The sequence below is a fragment of the Ambystoma mexicanum genome, chromosome 12, assembly GCF_040938575.1.
Source record: "Ambystoma mexicanum isolate Mex_15411 chromosome 12, UKY_AmexF1_1, whole genome shotgun sequence".
NCBI lineage: Eukaryota > Metazoa > Chordata > Amphibia > Caudata > Ambystomatidae > Ambystoma > Ambystoma mexicanum.
In genome coordinates this window covers 304,153,929-304,178,387 of record NC_090936.1, presented here as the reverse complement: position 1 = coordinate 304,178,387, position 24,459 = coordinate 304,153,929, and positions in this window count along the sequence as shown.

The window sequence follows — 24,459 nt, the reverse complement described above, 5'->3', positions numbered from 1 at the left end:
TGAGTTATCGTGATACTGTACATAATCTTGAATATTAATTATATAAAGACTGTGTTTTAACCGATACAGTGTGCGGACATTCCTTTGTGGGAGCTTGGGGACTACACTGTACTTAGGAATCAGTCTGCATCACCTTCCTGAGAAGCTAGGCCTTGATTGCTTGACCACGTACCAATACTGAGAATCTTGGCAGGGGTCCTCTGTGCCTCGCCTCTACCAAATAGAGAGCGGAAGTACAGACCCCCCCTCCGGTCCCTCACACTGTTACCCCCCCCAGACTGAGGTTAGGGCGCATAATCTCCCACGAGATAGACACCCTCATCCAGACAGTCAACATACCTTCTGGAAAGGCCATCTGCATTATCGTGACTCTTCCCTGGCCTATGCTCAATGGTGAAGTCTAGCCCTTGCAGGCTAATGGATCACCTGAGCAGTTTTGGGTTCTCACCCTTCATCTGCATAAGCCACTTCAGGGGCTTATGGTCGGTTTGGACCTTGAAGGTAGACCCGGTAAGGTAGGGTCTTTAAAACACCTAAGGCTCCAAACTACACTAAAACATTCCTTTTCAACAGTAGCCCACCTAAGTTCCCTACCTTTAAGTTGTCTACTGATGAATATGATCAGATGTTCTCTTCCTTTGTCATCTAACTGGGACAAGACAGCTCCAATTCCGGTGTCGCAGGCGTCAGTTTGAACGATAAAGGGCTTGCTGTAATCAGGTGCACACAACACAGGTGCCCTACACAGTCTTTCTTTCAAGCCATCAAAGGCCCTTTGACAGTCTTCAGTCCAATTAACCTTCCTAGGCTGTTTCAGTGAAGTCAGAGCTGTCAGGGGTGCAGCTATGGTTCCATAGTCTGCCATTAAATTGCGATAATACCCAGTGAGGCCCAAAAAGGCTCTCACCTGGGTTTGAGTAGTGGGAGTCTCCCAGTCATGTACATCCTGTACTTTACTGGGGAGAGGTTGGATTTGACCCCCTCCTACCTCATGACCAAGATACATGACCTTCCCCTGAGCTATCTGGCACTTGATGGCCTTGAATGTGAGGTTAGCTCTTTTCAAGGCCTACAACACCTTATCCATATGGTTCAAATGCTCTTCCCAGGTGGAACTGTAGACGGAAATGTCGTCTAAGTAAGCCACACAAAAGGCTTCCATCCCAATGAGCACATGGTTGACCAATCTCTGGAAGGTGGCAGGGGCATTCTTCAACCCAAAAGACATGACCCTAAACTGGTAGAGTCCCTCAGGTGTTGAGAACACTGTCTTTTCGTTGGCATGGTCCGTCAGAGCTATTTGCCAATAGCCTGAGGTAAGGTCAAAGGTGCTCACAAATTTGGCAGCACCTATGGTGTCCACGAGCTCATCAGCCCGGGGAAATGGGTGCACGTCAGTTTTGGTGACTGTATTGACTCCTCAGTAGTCCACACAGAACCTCCAATCCTTGGTACCTGCCTGGGAACTTGCCTCTTTCACAAGGACCACCAGACTGGAACAGGGACTGGTTGAGGGTTCAATAACACCCAGATCCAACATCTTGGCAACCTCAGCCTGGATGTTGTTCTTAACTGTATCTGAAATACGGTAGCACCTGCTTTTGATAGGCACACTGTCACCAGTGTCAGTCTCGTGCCTACACCACGGTGTAAGGCCTGGCGTCAGTAAAAACAGAGAGGCATACTGCCGGAGCAAAGCCCTGCTGGCCCTCTGCTGCTATGTTGCCAGATCGGGAGAGAGATGTACTCCCTCCACTGAGCCATCCTGAGGGTTGCTATGCAGCAAATCAGGAAGGGGCTCACTCTCATCCTCTTCTTGCTCTGAAGCTAGAAAGAGACATGAGACTTCTGCTCCCCTGTGGAAAGGCTTGAGGCGGTTAACATGGAATACCTGAGGGGCTACCCCAGGGACTCCCATGTCAACCAGATAACTGACTTTGCCCATTTTAGAGATAATCCTGAAGGGTCCAGTCTACTTGTCTGCCAAAGCTCAAGGCTTGGTAGGCTCCATCACAAGGATTTCCTCAAAGGGGCTGAAACCAACACCCTCTTAAGGTACCTCTCTGCAAGCAAACAGCAGGCATGGCAGGATAAGACACCACTTCTTCCTTAGGGGCTCTTCCAAAGCGCCTAGCATGTCCTTGAGAGTTTTGTTAAATCTATCAACCAGACCATTGGTCTGGGCATGGAAAGAGGTGGAGAACTTATGGGTTACCCCGCACTCTGTCCACATGGTTTTCATGTAACTAGACATGAAGTTGGATCCTCTATCAGAGACAACTTCCTTAGGGAATCCAACATGGGTGAAAATGCCCAGGAGAGCCCTGGCAACCACCTTGGCAGTAATAGTCCGAAGGGGTATAGCCTCGGGATACCTGGTGGCATGATCGACCAAGACCAGGATGAACCTATGTCCACCTGACGTGGGAGGGTCAAGGGGACCGATAATGTCGATGCCCACCCTCTCAAATGGTGTGCCAACCACTGGCAATGGTTGCAGTGAGGCAATGACACTGCATCCAGTCTTGCCAGACAACTGACAAGTTGGGCAGGTCCTGCAGTGGGACTCCACTTCTTCTCCCATCTGAGGCCAGTAGAAATGGGCAGAGAGCCTCTGCTTAGTCTTCTTCGTACCAAGATGAGCAGCTAAGGGCACCTTATGCGCCAACTGCAGTAGGAAAGGCCTGTAAACCTGGGGTACCACCAACCTCTTGAGGGCACCAGGTTCAGGCTTAGTGGGCTTACTCACAAAGAGCTCACCCTCCCAATAGATTCGGAATGTCCTAGGAACTTCTCCTTGTGCCTGGGACAGGGCCTGTTTCCTCAGACCCTCGAGAGAGTGGCACTCTCTCTGTCCCTTACAGAAGTCCACCCGGGAGGGTCGCCCTTCAGCTAACAAGCATTGAAGGTCGGGATGATCCTCCGGGTTGAGAACCGCTCCCACAGGAGAGTCTTCTTGCTCTTCTCCCACAGGAGTTGAGACAGGGTTTACCACTGGATCCAGCCCGTCCGGACCATGGATCCCAATGGGTGCTGTCGGAACAGCAGGAAGAGCAGGGCCTCCCTCCACAGAGGTGGCCTTCTTACTCTTCTGTTTCCTTCATGCCATGGGTTTCCCCGTCGGCGAGGGTACCGGGCTCACAGCCGGACGCTGTGTGACCTGCGATTGGGTGACCGCCAGAGCAGCCATGGGTAGACCATCTGTGATCATCCCCAACACGACCAAATCATTTCCTAACAAAATGTTTGCTGGCACGTTGTCCTGAACCAGGACCAGAAGCTTCGCTGTCTTGTCTCCAATCGAAAGGTTGACTAAGGCTACAGGTGATAATTTGGGAGGCCGACCAGCTAACCTGGTGGTTCTCAAAGGAGCACCTACATAGTCCTCTGGCTTGAGCAGGGTCCTGTCCACCACTGTCATGCTTGCCCCAGTGTCTCTCAAACCAGTAGAAGGCTGGACATTCAAGAGGGCACTTCTCAAAAACCTACGAGTGTTCTGTGGGATAGTCGCCAGTACTTCTGCATACTGGTCCCAGGCCCCAAGGACACTAAGAAAATCTCTATGGGAGCACTGAAGGTGATCCCCGTAGAGGAAGGGAGGACAGTGGCCTCCACCTCAGGTACGGAGTTAGGGGTAGGTCAGTCTGACAGCCTGGGCTCCAAGTGCCTTACCCTTACACTTGGGGTCACCCCTTCGGTGATTCAGAGCCCCACAATCCCAATAAGTGCCAGGAGTGCAGGGTACGATACTGGAGCCACTAGGACCCTGCTTTCCAGCAAGCAGACCACTACTCTTACTCCCACCCACAACAGACTTATCCCCACTAGGTTTTTGGGTCTTCGGAGAGGAAGGTTTTGGTTTACCTGACTGTGACTGCTTTTGGGACTCCTCAGCTTTCTGAGAGGCCCCCTTTTCTTTGTCCTTGTCCTTCCCACTGGAGTCCTTCGGGGACACCCGTTGGGTGACCCACTTGTCAGCCAACCTAGCCAGCTAACAGAGGTCCAAAATGTTCTGGTCAGCAACATACTGATGCAGCTCTGGTGAACAGGCTTCTGAAAAATGCTCAAAAACAAAAGGTGGGACGATTCAACAAACGTTTTCAATTTGTAACCATCAATCCACCCCATCATGTTTATGTGCGCAGCACTCACCCAGTCAATCCAAGACACATTCTCTCATTTCTTAAAATCACTGAACCGTTTAAGGTATTGGGTCAGTGTCTTGCCAAACCTTGCAATTGAAGCAGACTTCATGCATTCATACTGACCCCTTTCTTCCACACTCAGTTTCAGAATACAGTCATATCCAGTTTGAGGCACTCTGTGTCATGAGCGCTACTCCCGAGGAGCCAAGACTGGCCCAGCGTACCCAGAAGCAGGCTCATCATCCACACCCCCGGTTCCAGCAGACCCCTACAGGGGCCCTTTGGACCATGTCCTGGCGCCTCCGGCGCCAGACTCATAAGGAACCACAGTCCCGGCGCCATGGGCGCCGGGCTCATATTCTTAAAGTGTGCAGTAGTGATTGGGTGGACTTACCTGTGGCAGACCATGCTGCATACTCACCTAGAACAATCCAAGCTGGGTGAAGTCCCAGCCACTGGCTGGGAGGGACCAATCCTCTGTTACAGGAACTCTTTTCTTACCTGGGTGGGGCTGATGCTAATCCTCTGACACTGAAACTCTTTTCTTACCTGGGTGAGGCTGGAGGAAGAATACGCACCAAAGCACTTCTCCACTATTTAAACCAAGCCCGATAGAATTCACGTGCTTCGCGTTATTCTGCAACAGCAGCAGGACGCTCACCGAGTCGGCTCCTGCATTCCAGGTCCAGACACACCCTCAGCTTCTCGAGCAGTAACCTGTGGATGAAGAAAAGGCACAGGAACATCTACTCACCAGAATTCAGCCACAAGAGTCCAGTCTCCGACAACCTGAAAATAAAGACATAAGGTTAGAAAACGGGCAACACGCTCGCAGCTGCGCTCGCTTACCTTATCCATCCGTGATCACACCAGAGTTCACCGCGGCCTTTGCTTCGGCAGCATCCCAGCACCTGGAAGACAAAAGACATTATTAGAGGTGCCCATTTTGAAGTGGCCACAATTCAGTAATACTTACGCGCTTCTTCACACGCAGCAGCGGCAGCATCGCCCTCAGCATTTCGGCACCTGAAAGGACGGAAAAGACATTATCAGAGGCGCCCATTTGGAAACGGCCATAATTCAGTTATACTTACGTGCCACCGCACGTGCAACAGCGGCGGCATCGCCCACAGCATCTCGGCTCCTGAAAGACAGAAAAGGACATTATAAAAGGGTGCTCCTTCAGAAGCGGCCTCAGATCTTCTATACTCACGAGCCTCTTCTTGCACAGCAGTGGTGGTGTTGCCAACATCTCCTCGGCACCTGAAGGACTATTACAAGCCACAAAAGGACACTGGGCCTCATTCCGAGTATGGCGTTAAGGGATAGCGGCCACCGGTAACGAGACCGGTGGCGGTGATCCCTTACTGCCATACTCCGAGTTCCCTTTGCGCCCTCGCCCTTAACGCCTGCTTTGAGCAGGTGTTAAAGTCGAGGGCGCAAAGGGGCCTCCAAGCCAATAACGGTGACCGTAATGAACGGTCACCGTTATTTGCATCTTCCCCATTCCCATTGAGCCCTATGGGGGCTCATTTGGGAATGGGGAAGAGCCTTGGTGAATGGGGAATTACCACCCCGCCAACCTTGGAATGGGGCGGTAATTCTGCCATCCTCCAAGGCGCTGTCGGTCCGGGTACGGCGTCAACCAAGGCGTTAATAGCGCCATTGGTTAGCGCCGTACTCGGAATGAGGCCCACTGAGCCTAAACACTGAAATCATACAGTGACGTAACTGGATTCCACGCACCCCTGCACCAGAAGCAGGATGGAGAGCTCGGCTTTACTAAACCAAAGGTGAGAGTTCGTGGAGACCAGTCGAGAACCAAGAAGTTGGAAAAGCAGAAGATTGGTGGGAGAACTTATCCAACCAGCTTGTAATTACCCCTTTTTCTTCCACCTGCAGAAAACTCACCTTACAAGCCAGACAGTCAATATTCGGAGGTCCTGCCCAGAGCGTCTTCCGAGTTCTACGCCTCATCATAGTCATAGAAGCAACTGTAGCAGTCCAGTTTGGGTCAGCGCCTCCGTGGGAATCAGGTGAGCGTTACACTCTGCTTAACAAACACTTAGCCCAATCTCTCTTATCAATATCATGAATTGCACAAGCTATCTCAAACACTTCAATCCATTGGAGGATATCAGAACCCTCCGCATACACACCAACCAAATCTTTCATAAACTTGTTTGCTGGGAACCTGACACTCTCAACGCATTTAGCTGAAGTCTCCACTTGAGCTTTCTGTAACTGGATTCAGTGACATTCAGTGTCCCTGTCTTTGAGTTAAAGATCCCCATTCTTGAGTTCCACTTGCTGTGCCAACTCCTCTTTCTTATCTCAACATCTATTTCCAACTTGCGATATTCAAAGGCCTAATAACTCAAGCTCCAAGGAAGTGCTGGGGTTAGGAACAGAGGCAGCAGGAATGGTGACATTCGCAGCGACAACCCTCTGGGTAAAGTCCTCATTGGTTGCATTCCCCCCTTCAAGAGTTTCACAATCAGTCTGGTAGTCCACCAGGGCAGATATCAGCTCAGTCCTAGACTTATCCACAAAGTCTAACTCCCTGGCTTCACAAGCACTCTGGAGAGCCTCTAAGCTCATCCGAGTCAATTCACCATTTGCAATAGATTCCATTGCTTGTAATGCAGTTATCTTGTACACAACTAAACCCTAATTTAACAAAGTGCAGATATCCTTCGTAAGTGGCACGGTTATACACTGATTCTTGAAACCATAAGCATCCCACTGTTGCCACCAGTGTGAGGGACCGGAGGGGGGGTCTGTACTTCTGCTCTCTATTTGGTAGAGGAGAAGCAGAGAGGACCCCTGCCAAGATTCTAAATATTGGTACGTGGTTGAGCAATCAAGGCCTAGCTTCTCAGGAAGGCCCCTGCCAAGATTCTAAATATTGGTACGTGGTTGAGCAATCAAGGCCTAGCTTCTCAGGAAGGTGATGCGGGCTGATTCTAAAGTACAGTGTAGTCCCCAAGCTCCCACAAAGGAATGTCTGAACACTGTATCGGTTAAAACACAGTCTTTATATAATTAATATTCAAGGTTATGCACAGTATCACGATAACTCACTTTGTACTCGGTTATCTATAATGCCAAATATACAGTTCTACGTGGTACCACAATTACTATTAGATCTCTTTAAAGTGCATCAACTGTACGGTTAAATGGCACACATATCAGCTCGTAAAGGAAACCAACAATAGAGGTAAGAGGAAAGCAGTTGATAAGAACAATTTGGCAGAAATACTGGTCACTACCGTTAAACACAGCTCTGTGTGGAGATCCCCCCACCTGGGCAACCTGTAGAATAAAGATACAAGCCCAGTCCATATATTGTTCACAAGAGACTTCCCAATAGTTCTGCAACCCCAAAGTACCTGGCGTTGTAGTGTTCCTCATCGGGGAATCGACGGCCCTTCTTGAGTGCCCTCCCTTTAAGGCAGGAGTCACGGGTCGTCGAACGTCCGACGGAGGACAGGGTGAGCTATGACGGTAAAGTGGCAGCTTCGTTTCTAGCGGTGCTCGTTGATGGGGAAGCCTAAATGTCCTGCAAGGAAGAGGCATGCGGGGCACCTCGGTTTCGATTGTTCTGGAGCGCAAAGTGTTTGAAGAACTGTGGCCCAGCAAGGGCATCGAGTCGTCTGCATCTCTGTGGTCTTTGGGTGGTGGGAAACCCAACGGTGGATGCTCCTCGGCGTGTCGATGGTCAGGCCTTCTCGAGCAGGATAATTCCGCGGCAAAATGGATGAGAGCATCCTTGGATTCGAAAGTTCTTAGGCAAACGGGAGCACGGTGGCTCCGGTCGGCGACGGCGGTCGTCGACAGTGGTGAACAACAGTCCGGGCACTTCTCCTTGAAGTTCCGCAGCAGTCCCTGTCTCAGGTCGTCAGCCTGTCGAAGGTCTGTCTTCCAGGGATCTTTGGCAAAGATCAGCTGGTGCACGATGGTCCCTCGTAGCTCGGGAAGTGGGCGCCTTACCAGGTCCTCTCTTGGTCAGTCCTTGGAGACACAGTAGCTTTCAGATTGTGAAGGAGAGCAACAGCAATTCTTCTCGTCCAGCAGGGCTTCAAGGTCAAGCTTCACTCCAGTTACTCGTCGTAGTGGACTTCACCTTCTGAACACACATTCTAGCAGTGAGAGGTCCCCAGATATACTGTTGATCTCCCATTCATTCCGCTGGGTCATACTCAAGCATCCAATCACGACGAAGGGCATTCATGCAGGCAGGCAGCCAATCAGGCACACAGTGCATTCAGGCCATTCACTTCTCTCCAGACACTCACAACAAGTTATGTGTATTGGGACAAGTACCCAGCCATTCAACACTCCACACTGCATTCATACCGGTTTCGGGCAGGGCTATCTCAGTCATTGTGTCAAACACCATATACTAGACACCCACAACACAGAATGCATATTCGTCACACACTCCATTCACCCAGGTCCCACCCACACGCGTACCCAGAACATACATTCATTGGGAAGGCTCCAGCCAGTCTGGTCAGCACTTCGCCACACTACAATATATGGAACTTCCACCCAAAAGCCAGTCAGGGGGAAGGGACAGAGTCAGGGCTTCCTGGGACTTCAGGAAGATCAAGGTAACAGCCGTTGGAAGGCAAGAGGCCACGGGGGACATGTTGTTTCCATCAGGAATCTACTGATTCCAATGACAGGGCCTGGGCATCCCAAAATGGAGGACGCTCAGGTCACCAGTCAATTCAGCACAGAGCTGCCACCAGCCCATACCCTGCTCTGTGGGCCACACACAGGTGCCCAAAAACATACACTAGGGACACAGGATTGTACCCCTACCCATGGGTGCCATAAGGGTATCCCATGGGTCTGTTCACCAAAACCAAAGGAGAGAGCTGCACCGCCAGGAGTCACACATGAACTCCTGCACGGATGACACATCAGAACACACAATAAAAACCAGTAAAGGACAAGGATACGGAGGCCCTGTCCCTCCGATGCATTTCCAGCATCACACTTAAATGGGCAACTGAATGGACAGATCCAGACGAAGATGACTATATCCAAGATACAAAGACAAGAAACAGAGCCCATACAAAGAATCATGTGATCAGGTATGAAAAAGCTGGAGTGAAAAGAGCTGGAATCAGATGGAAGGGGATAAAAAACTGAAAGTTCCAGGGAAGTCTGCAGAAGACATTCGTAGATGGAAGAACAGAGGTTAGATGCAGATTTGGGGTACTATCCTATCACGGATGGGAAGAGGGTGTAGTGATCTGCAGGGACTGGGTAATAATGGGTCACTACCAACCAACTATTGAGAATGCACAAATGTTATGTAAACCTCTATGGTTGAACCTTGCTAGGCTACTGACATGGGTCGAAGACAGAGGAGGACCCTTGCAGATAGTGTCTTTGGAGAGTGCAAAGCTGTTTTTCATAAACAATGGCACAAGAAATGTTGGAGAAAACCAGAAATGTTGGCGAATTTTTGAAGCACCAGGAATGAAAACTGGCACAGCAGTAATTATGGCTCATTATTGGGCTTGTGGATCCAAGGCATACATGAAGTTACCTAAAGACTGGGGAGGAATCTGCATACTGGTGAATGTCCATGTTCCAGCATTAGTGATTCTAAGACTGATCTGAATCTCGGCAGTCTTCCAAAAACAGATGCTCACCTGAGGAAGAAGCGATCTGTTGAGCTGATAAAGAGGAATGAAGAGAGAGAACTGTTTCTCAGCTAAATCAATAGAAGCTTTTGACTCTATCCCCTATGAACACAGATTGTTCAGCCAGACTTCTTCAGTGTTCACATTACAGGTTGGAGCAAATACAAAGTGGCTTCAGATCACCAGATGGGAATTGCTGCACACAATTAATACTACCATAAAGAGATTCAATGCAATCAGAGAAGAGATGAGAGCCATAAGATTGATGACTCTCCAGAACAGATACCTCTTGGACATGATTACAGCAATGGATGGAGGTGTTTGTACAAAATTGGAGAATTATGTTACACATTTATACCTTCTCATGATGACGAGAATGGAACCTTGACAGAAGCCATAGACATGCTGATAAAACTCCATGGCCAGATGATAGACGAAGTGGAAGACATTGCTGATGATAGCTAGTTTGGATCGCTCTTTTCTTGGGTTCCACAATGGATGGCAGACAAGTTCAAGTTTCTTGGAGCCCTGATTGTGTTGGTGTTGCTTGGATTCTGTGTGATCAAGATAGTAATCTCACAGTGTAAGTAGACATCAAAGAAAGCCATAGGGATGAAGATCATGATCTATGTCGATTCAGGATGGAAAGTCAGAGACCTTACAGATGAAGAAATAAGAGACTTTTTGAAAGCCAGAATCCATGCACCTGAGGGGGTGAAGTTCCTCTATCCAATGAACCATAAGTATGTGGGAAGATGGATCTATTGCAGTCCAAATGGACAATGTAGTCTTATGACATGGAACAACAATGAGTATGTTAAATCAGCCGGATGCCTGAAGGGAGTCATAAAGATGTGGGTCCCTAAGAAGATCTTTTTTAGACGAGGATGCCTGGATTTGAAGGATGATGAGAGAGTGGTCGATGAATCGCCCAGAGGGGGAGTGTAGAGGATGAGCGAAGTACCCCTACTCCATCCGCCCCACCCATTTTACCTGTCTGTTGGAAACCAGAGTATGAGACATATACGGAGCAGTTGAACAGACAAAGAGCAGAGTATGGACACTGTGCAGTACCAGTGAAAGTACCAATACCTAAGAAGATCTGGGAGGCAAGGTACCCATTGAGAAAGACGTACCTGCATACACGAAAATATGATGGCCATTTGAATGAAATCCCTGAAGAAGCAGAGCAGATAAATGGCAAAGGAGAATGGTGATGTCACGCAGAATCGAGCCGACGTCTACAGGAGAGATGCAGAGACCAGAGAATGCAGATATTCTATAAGGCATCAAGAAAATACCAAGGATAAGTGACATTTTGGGATCAAGGTAAAGAAGATTATGCCATATGTTAGGAAAGATTTCATATTTGAATGTAATTTTCCCTCCATGTGTCAACCCCCAAACTTTTTGCTGCTGTTTTACACCCTGATCTAAGCTTTGTCAGAGAAGCGCAGCCCTCAGCCGCACTCCTCTGGGCTTTCGCTCACATCTTATGGATAAACTGACATGCCCTTAAGACAGTCAGTACTGGGAGACTTTGTTTCCCTTAGTCCTTTCCTCATGTTGCAGCTTTTGTGCAACATGTAACAAGAGTGCAATGTAACTAACTTTACTGCACCCTTGGGTCTCTAGTCATTCCAAAGTCCCTAGAAACTCTCGCTGGACTTATTATGAAGTGTGCAGGTGTGTCACGGACAGGACTGGTGGCAGCTATTGTTTATCTTATGTTTTGAACCGTTTTTTGCAATGTTATTCGCGCTTACCGCGTTTGGCACGAATAGGTGGCCTGGCTCCAAAATGGCAATGCCACAAGGTTCTTTGTCCTGTCCTTTGGCCATTTTGCCCCTTCACCTTCCCCAGGTCGAGCCGACCCGGGTCAGTCCTTATTTGGTCATGCACTTTCCCACGAAACCCAAAACTTTTGCGGGCTTCTGCATGCCTTGTGTGCATGCCTCCAGGATGTGGGCAGGGATGTCTGTTCCCAATACACATCCTGGGTGCCAGAGAGTGTGGAGTGTCCTGAATGCCTTGGACCACTGTGGTCCGTGATTGGTCCATGTATGGAGTGAGTGTTTGTGAGCAGATCTCCCATTGGGTCCCCTTCGTTTTGGCGCGAAGGGAACTTTGGATAAGAGGAGGCCGAAAACACCACTACCATGTCGATCTCCTTAGTTCACACGAACAAAGGATAAGGAGCCAAGTATTCTGCAACAAGAAGCTGAGTCGAGGAACCGCTGGTGACCCGCTGGCAGGTTTGGCACCCTGAGCCGCTGTCGTCCTGTGAGACCCCTCTGCATCTGATCGTTCTAGAAGTTCTGCAAAGGCGCTTTGACCCCTTGGAATAGTGGGACCAACTATTCTCGGCAACTTCCTCAAACCCTGCAAGTAAGCCTCTTCGGAAGTGTCCCTGGGCCAACCAGTGGGCTGACCAGCTTACGCAGGACGTTTGCTCTGTCATTGCTGCGGTTTCAAGGAAATCCTCGAATCTTGGTATACTGCTTGCTCTGTGTCCACGGCACCCTCACACCGAATTTCGTACACTTGGCATTCCCAGGTCTGAAGTGAGACGAGTGCACCCGGACCGGAGTAAACGCGGTTACCGTGTTGCCCTGCTGTGGCAACGACCTGTGCAAGTTCACTGCACTTGTGAGCCTCTTGACCCTGAAGCCTGCTACCGCAGAAACTACACGGTGTCGAGACATCCTGATTGTTGCATTTGAACTTGCCAGTGAAGTGCACTGAACTGGCGAAGTCTGGGTCTGCCGGCGTCAGAGACCGGTGAGTAGTCCATACCCCAACCGGTGGCCCCTAGCGCAGGAGCCCATTTCTTTTCTACCGCTGTTGCGAAATAGCGACTCTATCCCACACTCTCAACCTGCCTCTGCCCGCAAGTGGAGCTCCTGCTTGAATAGTGGGGACTTGTTCTTCATCGACCGCATCCACCTTCCTGAGCTGCTAGTGACCCTTGAAGAGACCCTATTTTGTCCAGTGGCACAAGTGTGTGCATGTACTATTGAGCATAAGGGTCCTCTCTTTGTAGGGCTTGGACTTCCTCTTAGTTAGGTGTATTCTTGATGTGGAACTGGGTCTAAATATTACTTGCCCTGCCTGTTTTCCTCGCCATCTAGGTGGTCTACATATTTCGTGCTTCTTAATCCGTTAGACCCCTCTGGCCTGTATATGTATATCGTGTTGATTGTGATGTGTTGGTTTACTTCAGTATTATTGTGATTCTTTGCTATGGTCTATATTGCAAAGGCCTTCTAATAAATGTGTCTATATTTTTAATACAACACCTGTCTAGAGTAATTTGTAAGTGTCCTTGCTTTGTGTGCTCATTGAGGTCTTTCAGTCACCCTAACCCCTCTTGAGACTTATTCTTGACCACCTGCCATAGCTACCCTGATTGTTCTGGCTTGTCCAGAGGTTACCCTGTTCCAAGAAACTAGGTTGGCCTTCTGAACCTCTGCCCCTCCAGGTCAGAGTTCAGAAATCCATCTTAACAAATTGGTGTACAGCGGTGGGATAGGACTGAAGGAATCCAGTGTTGCACACGAGTGAAGGCATTTTGAGTTATTCCTACCAGGACACATAGTGAATTGTCATAGTATAACTTTTAAAAGGCCATAGTCCTATCTAACAGTATGGAAACAAGTACCTTGTTAACTTTAAATGCTTTGAAATCCGACACATTAAGAAATATGTGTGCTGAGAGAGGTGTTTCCTCTCAAGGCACAAAAGTAGAAATGATCCAGAGAATCATGGACTGGCAAGAAGCTCAGTTTAGAGCTATAGCTTCCGAGGACAGTGCAGAAGGAGGTGGGTCTGCTCTCACTGGTAGAACTGATGGTTCTACCGCTGCACTGATCCACAGTGACCATGAGGACATGGAGGATGTAATGTCAAATGTTTCCTCTGCCAGTGCTGATGGGGAGGCCATACTTGAATTCAAGAAACAAGAGCTGCTGTTTAGGCAGAAGGAGCTTGAGTTCAACATGGCCAAACTAAAGATAGAGCAGGCAGAAAAACAAAAAGACAGGGATCACCAGTTGGAACTGGCCAAGCTTCAAGTTGCCAATAGATCCAAGGGTCCTGGACATGGGTCTGGGGGCTCTTCTCATCCAAGGTTTCCAAAAGATCTGCTCAGTGTGTATGAGGAAAAGAATGACAGTATGGACTGGCTGAATACATTTGAGTATGCATGTGAAGTTCAACAAGTTGACAACGCTGATAATATTGCGTGGTTACTTAGCAGACTACCCCATTCTGGCTGCAGTGCCATTATGGAAATGTCGAAAGCTGAGAGAGCAGATTTTGCAATGTTGAAGCAAACTCTCATCTTAAAGTTTGGAAAAACTCCTGCCCAATACTTAAAAAGATTCAGGGAGTATAAGAAAAAAGAAGGTTGTACTTGGGTATCTTATGTAACTGAATCCTTCAAAAACTTGAATGGCTGGGTCAAAGGTTATAAGGTTTCTACCTTTGAAGGTATGATAAGTCTTGTCATGCTGGAACATATTTTTGCATCTTCTTCCCCTGAGCTTAAGCAGCATTTGGCCGATTCAAATGAGATAGATCCTAAGAAGATAGCTATTGCAGCAGAATTGTGAGTGTCACATCGAGTGTCCCATAAGGACAAGACTCATCCTGGTAAGAAGGAGGAAGGGAAAAAGTCCAAAGATAAGGAGGGTGTGGAAACTGATAAATCTTCTTCCCAAAAGGGCCACAAAAAGAAAAATAAGGGTAAGACACAAGATAACTCACAGGGTAGTGGAGGTCAGCCTCCAAAACAGAACTCGGGTTATAGTAAGCCTCCCTATGTGAACAGACCCAATGGATCTTGCTTTTCTTGTGGAGCGACTGACCACGTGAAGGGGGATAGGGGCATCCCAGATATAAGGTCAAAACATTGGGGTCCACTCTGCTAATCTGGCTTTCTCCTCCTACGAGGAAGAAGAGATTACCGGAGCATCCTTCTCCTCAGACTCCTTCCCCAGTGGAATAGAAGCTGAGGTAGTTTTAGTTTCCTTGGGATCCTGGGAGCCTAAAGTCGCAGAGGCTTATGCTAGGATTCCAGATAACACCAAGCACTACTTTAAGGACAGTGTGCTGATCAATGGAGTACATACTCCAGCTCTTAGGGATAGTGGGTGCAGTCGAACTGTAGTGGATTCTACCTTGGTAGACCCAGAGGAAGTTGCCAGAGCTACTCTGATGCCCACTATGTTGGCTGACGGCCCACCTCTCATGTTCCCAGTAATACCTGTAAATCTTACTATCAATGGTACAGCAGTCAGGATTCCAGTGAGCATTCAGAGGAGTGTCCCAGGAAAGGTCTTGTTGGGTAATGATCTCTGCGCTTTAGGGCTTGTGGCAGACACTGCTGACAGACCCTGCACAAGGTCTCAAACGAGGGCAGCACCGGCCAAGACCAATGCCCTGCCCCAGCCAAAGGGGAAACCCAAGGCTAAAGGAGTCAAACAAGTAAAAAGAGGGAAAGAAAATATTCCTCCTAACTCGCCTACCACTGAGGTGGAGGTAGTTGGTCAGTCACCCGGACCTGACGAGGAGGTGGTGATGCCTAAAGTATTTGACCCCAATGACCATCCTGAACTAAATGAGTTGTTAGTAGAAGGTGGTCCTGACAGGGAAGAATTCAGTAAAGGCCAACGTGAGTGCCCATCTCTGGAAGGCCTAAGGAGACAGGCCTGCTCCCAGCTTGAGGGTGAACTTCCTTGGAAGCACCAGATTTATTGGGAAGGTGGGCTCCTGTATAGTGAGCCTAAAGAGTCTACAGAAGGAGACCATAGGAAGTTGGTGGTTCCCCTTGCTGTAAGACCCTTCCTCCTGCAGCTGGCGCATGAAGTGCCCCTTGCTGGTCACCTTGGTATTAAGAGGACCAAGCAAAGGTTATCCATGCACTTCTACTGGCCCAAGACGGGGGTGCAAGTAGAAAGTCACTGCAGGAGTTGTACCTCCTGCCAGTTATCTGGTAAGAGTGGTTCAACAATCCAAGCTCCATTGGTACCACTCCCAGTTGTGGGGGTACCATTTGAGAGGGTAGGGATCGACATTGTTGGTCCCCTTGAACCTCAAACATCCTCAGGCAATAGGTTTATCCTGGTGCTGGATCGACCATGCCACCAGGTATCCTGAGGCCATCCCATTGAAAACTGTGACTGCCAAGTCAGTTGCAAAAGCTTTACTTGGCATCTTTACTGGGGTTGGCTTCCTTAAACAATTTGTGTCTGACAGAGGCAGCAACTTTATGTCAAAGTATATGCAGGCAATGTGGAAGTAATGTGGGGTCACCTATAGGTTTTCTTCTGCATACCACTGCCAGACCAATGGTCTGGTGGAACGGTTTAACAGCACCTTGAAAAGTATGATTGTGGCTCTGGAAGAACCTCAAGAAGAAAATGGGATCTTCTTTTACTATGCTTACTGTTTGCCTACAGAGAGGTATCACAAGAGGGTGTCAGCTTCAGCCCCATTGAACTTCTGTTTGGTCACCCTGTGCGGGGACCCTTAGCCATAGTCAAGGAGGGATGGGAGATGCCCACTCCCCCCATTACTACCAACGTAGTAGACTATGTGTTAGGGCTCAGAAAAAGGATGATACTCCTGATGGGTCTGGCTAGTGACAAGTTGAAGGCGGGACAAGCTCTGGTGAAACATTGTTATGACCAGAAAGCTTCCCTCATTAACTTTACACCTGGTCACAAAGTCCTGATCATGAATCCCACAAGGCCTAGGGCTTTACAGGATAAATGGTCCAACCCTTACACAGTGGTGGAGTCACTCGGTGAGGTCAACTATTTAGTGGACCTTGGAAGCCTTGAACAGGCTCCAAAAGTATTCCATGTAAATAGGCTGAAGGCTTTCATCCCAAGAGTTGAAATCGCAGGACTGCTATTGGCTTCAGATACCGAGGAAGAGGAGTCTGAACCTCTTCCTGACCTATTCCAAAGCAGTCCTTTAGATAACTCCATTGAGGGTGTCCGAGTGGGCCCTCACCTGACTTCTAATCAGCAGGCCGAGTTGAAAAGTTTGCTTAGGCAATTGTCCCCCTGTTTTCACAGTCCCCTGGTTTGACACCTTGGTGCAAACATAACATAGACACAGGAGACAGTGTACATACCAAAAGTAGGGGATACAGAATGTCAGACAAAGTACGGTCTTACATGAAGACAAAGGTCAACAAAATGTTGGATCTTGGGGTGATTGAACCCTCTAGTAGTCCTTGGTCGAGCCCTGTGGTTTTGGTTCCAAAAGCAGGTACTTCTGAATTGAGGTTCTGTGTGGATTACAGGGCTCTGAATGCTGTCACCAAGACAGATGCACACCCCTTGCCTAGAACAGATGAACTTGTGGATACCTTGGGCGCCTCCAAGTACCTCAGCACATTTGACCTCATTGCAGGCTATTGGCAAATAGCCCTTGCAGAGCATGCCAAGGAGAAGACAGCTTTCTCAACTCCAGAGGGCCTTTACCAGTTCAGGGTAATGCCTTTTGGGTTGCAAAATGCACCTGCCACATCCCAGAGGCTTGTGAATCATGTGTTGAATGGGTTGGACGAATTCTGTCTTGCATATCTGGATGATATAGCAGTTTTCAGTGCCACCTGGGACGACCATGTGAAACACCTTGGGATTGTGTTACAGGCTCTTCAGAAGGCCCACCTGACCATAAAGGCCAGTAAATGCCAGATTGGACAAGGCTCAGTGGTTTACTTTGGACATGAAGTAGGTGGAGGGAGGATACAGCCTCTACCCAGTAAAGTACAAGCAGTACAAGACTGGCCTACCCCCACTACACAGACCCATGTGAGAGCCTTCTTAGGACTCACTGGATACTACAGAAATCTTTTGGCAGACTATGGCACCATAGCTGCCCCCTGACTGCTCTGACTACTCCAAAGAAACCCAAGAAGGTAACTTGGACTGAAGAGTGTGAGAAGGCCTTCAATGGCTTAAAAGACTCCTTGTGCCAGGCCCCTGTGCTCAGGGCCCCTGATTACCAAAGACCTTTTATTGTGCAGACAGATGCCTCTGACACTGGGATAGGAGCTGTACTATCAGAAGTAGATGAGAAGCTTAAGGAACATCCTATTGGCTTCATTAGTCGCCATCTTAAGGACAGAGAGCTCAGATGGTCCACAGTAGAGAAAGAATGTTTCTTTGTTGTGTGGGCTCTACGGAAGCTGAGGCCCTACCTCTATGGGACCTACTTCACTGTGCAAACTGACCATAAGCCCTTAAAGTGGCAAATGAACATGAAGGGAGAGAATCCAAAGTTGTTTCGGTGGTCCATAAGTCTGCAAGGCTTTGACTTCACTATTGTGCATATTCCAGGTGTCCAACATAGCAATGCTGATGGATTGTCCAGAATGTTTAACCGACCTGAACAAGAAACTCATCAAGGGGTGGATTAGTTCCCCCTGTCCTTAGTCTGGGAGGGGCGAGTGTTAGGAAAGCTTTCATATTTGAATGTAATTTTCCCTCCATGTGTCAACCCCCAAACTTTTTGCTGCTGTTTTACACCCTGATCTAACCTTTGACAGAGAAGCACAGCCCTCAGCCGCACTCCTCTGGGCTTTTGCTCACTTCTTATGGGGAAACTGACATGCCCTTAAGACAGTCAGTACTGGGAGACATTGTTTTCCTTAGTCCTTTCCTCATGTTGCAGCTTTTGTGCAACATGTAACAAGAGTGCAATGTAACTTACTTTACACCACACTTGGGTCTCTAGTCATTCCAAAGGACCTAGAAACTCTCGCTGGACTTATTACGAACTGTGCAGGTGTATCACGGACAGGACTGGTGGCAGCTATCGTTTATCTTATGTTTTGAACCCTTTATTTGCCGTGTTATCCGTGCTTACCTCATTTGGCACGAAAAGGTGGCCTGGCTCCAAAATGGCAATGTCACGAGGTTCTTTTTCCTGTCCTTTGGCCATCTTGCCCCTTCACCTTCCCCAGGTCGAGCCGACCTGGGTCAGTCCTTATTTGGTCATGCACTTTCCTGCGAAACCCAAAGCTTTCGCGGGCTTCTGCATGCCTTGTGTGTCTGCCTCCAGAATGTGGGCTGGGATGTCTGTTCCCTATACACATCCTGGGTGCCAGAGAGTCTGGAGTGTCCTGAATGCCTGAGACCAATGTGGTCCGTGATTGGTCCAAGTATGGAGTGAGTGTTTGTGAGCAGATCTCCCATTGGGTCCTCTTCGTTTTGGCGCGAAGGGAACTTTGGATAAGAGGAGGCCGAAAACACCACTACCATGTCGATCTCCTGAGTTCACAGGAACAAAGGTTAAGGAGCCAAGTATCCTGCAGCAAGATGCCGAGTCGAGGAACCGCTGGTGACCCGCTGGCAGGTTTGGCACCCTGAGCCGCTGTCATCCTGCGAGACCCCTCTGCATCTGATCATCCTAGAAGGTCTGCAAAGGCGCTTCGACCCATTGGAATAGTGGGACCAACTATTCTCGGCTTCTCGGCACCTGCATCAAACCCTGCAAGTAAGCCTCTTCGGAAGTGTCCCAGGGCCAACCAGTGGGCTCGACCAGCTTAAGCAGGACATTTGCTCTGTCATCGCTGCGGTTTCGAGGAAGCTCTCGAAACTTGGTATGCTGCTTGCTCTGTTTCCACGGCACCCTCACACTGAATTTCGTACACTTGGTATTCCCAGATCTGAAGTGAGACGAGTGTGCCCGGACCGCAGTAAACGCGGTTACCGTGTTGCCCTGCTGTGGCAACGACCTGTGCAAGTTCGCTGCACTTGTGACCCTCTTGACCCTGAAGCCTGCTACCGCGGAAACTACACGGTGTCGAGACATCCTGATTGTCGCATTCGAACCTACCAGCAAAGTGGACTGAACTGGCGAAGTCTGGGTCTGCCTGCGTCGGGGACCGGTGAGTAGTCCATACCCCAACCGATGGCCCCTAGCGCAGGAGCCCATTTCTTTTCTACCGCTGTTGCGAAATAGCGACTCTATCCCGTACTCTCAACCTGCCTCTGCCCACAAGTGGAGGTCCTGCTTGAATAGTGGGGACTTGTTCTTCATCGACCGCATCCACCTTCCTGAGCTGCTAGTGACCCTTGAAGAGACCCTATTTTGTCCAGTAGCACAAGTGTGTGCATGTACTATTGAGCATAAGGCTCCTCTCTTCGTAGGGCTTGGACTGTCTCTTAGGTGTATTCTTGATGTGGAACTGGGTCTAAATATTACATGCACTGCCTGTTTTCCTCCCCATCTAGGTGGTCTACATATTTTGTGCTTCTTAATATGTTAGACCCCTCTGGTCTTGTGTATATATTGTGTTGATTGTGATGTGTTGGTTTACATCAGCATTATTGTGATTCTTTGCTATGGTCTATATTACAAAGGCCTTGTAATAAATGTGTCTACATTTTTAATATAAAACCTGTCTGGAGTAATTTGTAAGTGTCCTTGCTTTGTGTGTTCATTGAGGGCTTTCAGTCACCCTCACCCCTCTTGAGACTTAGTATTGACCGCCTGCCATAGCTACCCTGATTGGTCTGGCTTGTCCATAGGTTACCCTGTTCCAAGAAACTAGGTTGGCCTTTTGAACCTCTGCCCCTCCAGGTCAGAGTTCAGAAATCCGTTTTAACACCATAGAAACAGATGAAGATATTAAGTTAGTTTAAATGTGTACAAATGCAAGAGAAACACAAGCAGATGAAGTAATCATGAGGCTAGCTTTATAGTGAATAGATTGCGGCAAGCGCCATATATATTACATGGCCACGGTAGTGGCCATGTAGTTATGGTTAAGTTGCTGTTTCCATAGGAAGAACACTTTTTGGGTGGCTTATAACTTCGCTCTCCCTGGACAAATCCTAACCAAACTTTGCAAAAAAAGTAGTTGGGTCACTCTGAATTCTTTTGCAAAGTTTGGTGAGGATTTGTCCAGGGGGGGCAAAGTTATAGGGGGGTCCCAAAACTTTTTTTTTTCCCATAGACTGAATGGGAAAAAACTTTGCCCACGGCTACAGCTGGACGGATTTACACCAAATTTGCGGCAGGAGCGGCGGCCTGGTCCCAAAAGCGTGCTTTTGTAAATTTGGTGTAAATCTGTCCAGTAATATTTTTAAAAATGACTAAAATGTAAGGCAAAAAAATTAGTGATATCTGCGTTCGCTTTGCGGACGGTCTTCCCTGTTCGCTCCGCGGACAGCACCCCGATTGGCCCATGGGCTTGCGTCATGTCCACGGACATGCGACGTGTTCGCAGATTGGACGGCGAGGGGCGTGGAGCGCGTCAGATTTTCTGTGGCGCCCGCCATCTTGTATTCGCAGTCGACCGCGTACAGCGCAGTGAAACGTGGATAAAAAATTGTATTTAGTGCCGTGTGTTGGTGTGTAAGAGTGTTTGGGGAGGGTGGGGGAGTATGAGATAGGTTCAATGCTTTGTTTTTTTATGTGCTATATGTTTTTGTTGCGTTCGATTTGTCCGCGGAGAACACGGCTGTTCTGACATTTTGTAAATAAACTAAATGGTGGGGTGTTTAGAGGACGGAGTATGTGTCATTTTTGTTCGCAAGGAAGGTAAAAATGAGCTATGAACACTCGCGGTGTACTTAATTGTTCGTAAATACACAAACTGGGGGTGTCCTCAGGACGCTGTCCGTATTGTAATCTGTCTAGTTGAATGTGTTTTAAGAACACTCGCAGTGTCCCGAAATGGTTGCAATTACACAAAATGGGGGTGTTCTGAGAACGTTGTTTGTATTGTTCGTTGTCAGGGTGAAAGTGTTTTAAGAGCACTCCTTTTGTCCGCTAATAGTACAATTTCCTAGGGGCATCAACTGACTTTTTGTCCACTAAAGAAACGATAAATCCGGCTGGTGTGCGTCGACATTATGTGAAAATCCTATGACTGGCGCTATTGACCTGGATGACTTGCTTTTGCGACACTAAATCATATCTCCCACCACTAAGCCTGATATTATCAAAGCATTCATATTCCCCGCCTCTCTCCGTGACGTTACAGGATGCGTAATGAAACGTGCCCAGTCGTCTCCAGTACTACGCGACTTTACACAGAACCCGGAAGACAACACACATTATGAAACTGTGATTTAAAAGCAAAGAGCAAGATTGTAAATGTTGTAAAGTACATTTATTTGACATCAAATGTTTAGAGAAGATTCAGCAATTTGCATTTGTCTTTGTTGTCCATCCGCAAAAGTTCATGTTGAGACAAGCAATGTTCCTTTGCGGTACAGAGAGTGTTAGATCAGGTTACAACTCAGTGCTCCACAATTCGGAATATGAAACTGTGGTTTAAAAGTAAACAGCAGGATTGTACATTTGGTAAAGTACATTTATTTCACATGAAATGTTTAGTGAATATTCAGCGATTTGCTCCTGTCTCTGCTGTCGATCAGCAAAAGTTTATTTGGAGCCGCGCGTTGTTCCTTTGCGGTAGATAGGCTGTTGGTTTATGATAAAAGCAGTAAATGGTCTCTCTGATAATCGGAAGGTTGCTCCAACAACGAGCCATTAGACCACCGTATTGGTTGGTATGTTGTTTGTAGCCGCTAGTACTGCGTAAGGGCATATTGGTCCTTGGCGATTGTCCCATAAAATGGTGAGGGTCATGAAGTTACATTTTTGGACTTGCACCTGGCAGTTGAAGACCCCATCCGCTGGAGTCTGTAATCGTGACATAGACAAAACGGGGACACGTACCTGTTTTAAAAAACATAAATTAGTCTCACCAGCCGATCTTCATTAAAAATCATCATTTTATTTATTAGGGCGTGAAACTATTTGCTATCGAAGATAGTGCAACAGAGTATGTTAATAATAAAATAATAATATTTTCCCATTCATATAGCGCTAAGAACTGTGAGGTATCTAAGCAGTGCTTATTATTAACCACGGTGTGTGGTGCTCATTTATCGTTCACGGAAGGATGAAAGGCTGAGTTTGGGCTTGCCGGGATTCGAACTTGCGTTAGCAAGCTGTGCACGGATGTCAAAGCGAGCGCTGTACTCGCTGTGCCACTTGACAGGCTACAGTAAAGTGGCACAGCGAATAGAGCGCTTGACCGCCTATAGACCGGTAAAATTATTTCTATTAACCCACTCTGTGTCGTCTGCCTTTTTCAGAGCCCTCTAAACGACAGGGGATCAATTTGGCGGTGATAGTACGCGGTAGAAAACATAATGCCACTTTCAACGAACAAGTTCAACTTCAGCGGTCTTTAATGCTACGCTATTGTAATTATATTTGGTATAAAGTAATGTAAAGGGTTACTTACAGTACAATTGCAATTTCCATTGTCTACGAGTGGTGCAGTCCGAAAATACGACTCTGCGTGTGCCAACGATCTTTCACATAGTGATATAATATGTAAAAGTGGTTTCGTTTCAGAAATGTCATCTTTATCTTCTCTTACGTTTTAGCAACACTCCTTCAAGAGAAGTCTTTCATCACAATCTCTGTCTGTCAAGGTCAAAACACAATACAACCTTATAGTCTGCTTCGTGAGCCTCTCCGGGGCCCGAGAAAAAAATGAAGCAGCTGACCTTCACTGTGAACGAGCATAAATTCTTACTTTGCAACATTCTGTGTAAAGCCATCTGTAGAAGTTAGTTTTTGTTTGTATATTGTTTGCGTGATATTAAAACAAGTTTGTTTAAAGGACGTTATGGTTCTAAGTACAGCGAAAGACCCCTGAAAATAGCAAGTTATGGTAAGCTATGAAAAATAACTTGCGCCAACACCATGCACTGCTAAGACTAACAGCCAGGACATCAAAGATGACATCGCAAATGTCATTGATGAAATCACTGATGACATCACATGTGTATGTACTTTTCATGGAATTTGTGTACTAGGGATTTTCATTATAATGTTCCGAAAAAAGTGTCAAGGATATTGCAATAAATATCATACCGTTATTAGTGCTTTGAACGATGCATTTATATCAATAAATAGCATTGTATTATGGGATTCTATGTAGTATACTGAGTTGCTAATGGAGAAAGATAGCATTGTGTGCAGAGTACAAGATAAAAGTCTAATATTTGTAATGTTAATATGTAGAATAATGAAATGATAATTGTCCTGAAATGTTGGAAAATTCACAAAATGGGGGTGTTCTGAGGACGTTATTCGTATTGTGTGATTGCTTAGCTGTATGCAATGAGGGAATGGTACAGAGAGTAAAGTGGACGCCGTCCACGGACACCGCGGCTGTTCGTGGACAGGGCGTGGTAAATCCGGGTTTTTCCAGGAAATCCAACATGGAAAGAAGACTGTACGGATCAGCCAATCAGATGTCGAGGTTGTGGATTTGTGTTGAAAGAGACTGTGTGTGGTGAAGATGGCAGAAGTGGAGAAAGTCAGAGTGTTGGTGCTCGGAGATATGTTTGTGCATGGTTTACAGCAGTACGCTGAATGCAGGCATGTTGCAAAGAACTTTGATGTCAAAGGAGTGGAGGTGGTGTGGAGCACTGTGCCTGATTGCAATGTACAGGGAATTGTACACGTTTGTGCGGATATGGCCACGATGAACAGTCCGCATGTGGTAGTTTTGCACTATGGTGCTTTCCATTTGGGCAACGTCAGTGCCCCTACTTTGTTGGCTGATTTGGAACGCTTGGTTCAAGCCGTAGTGA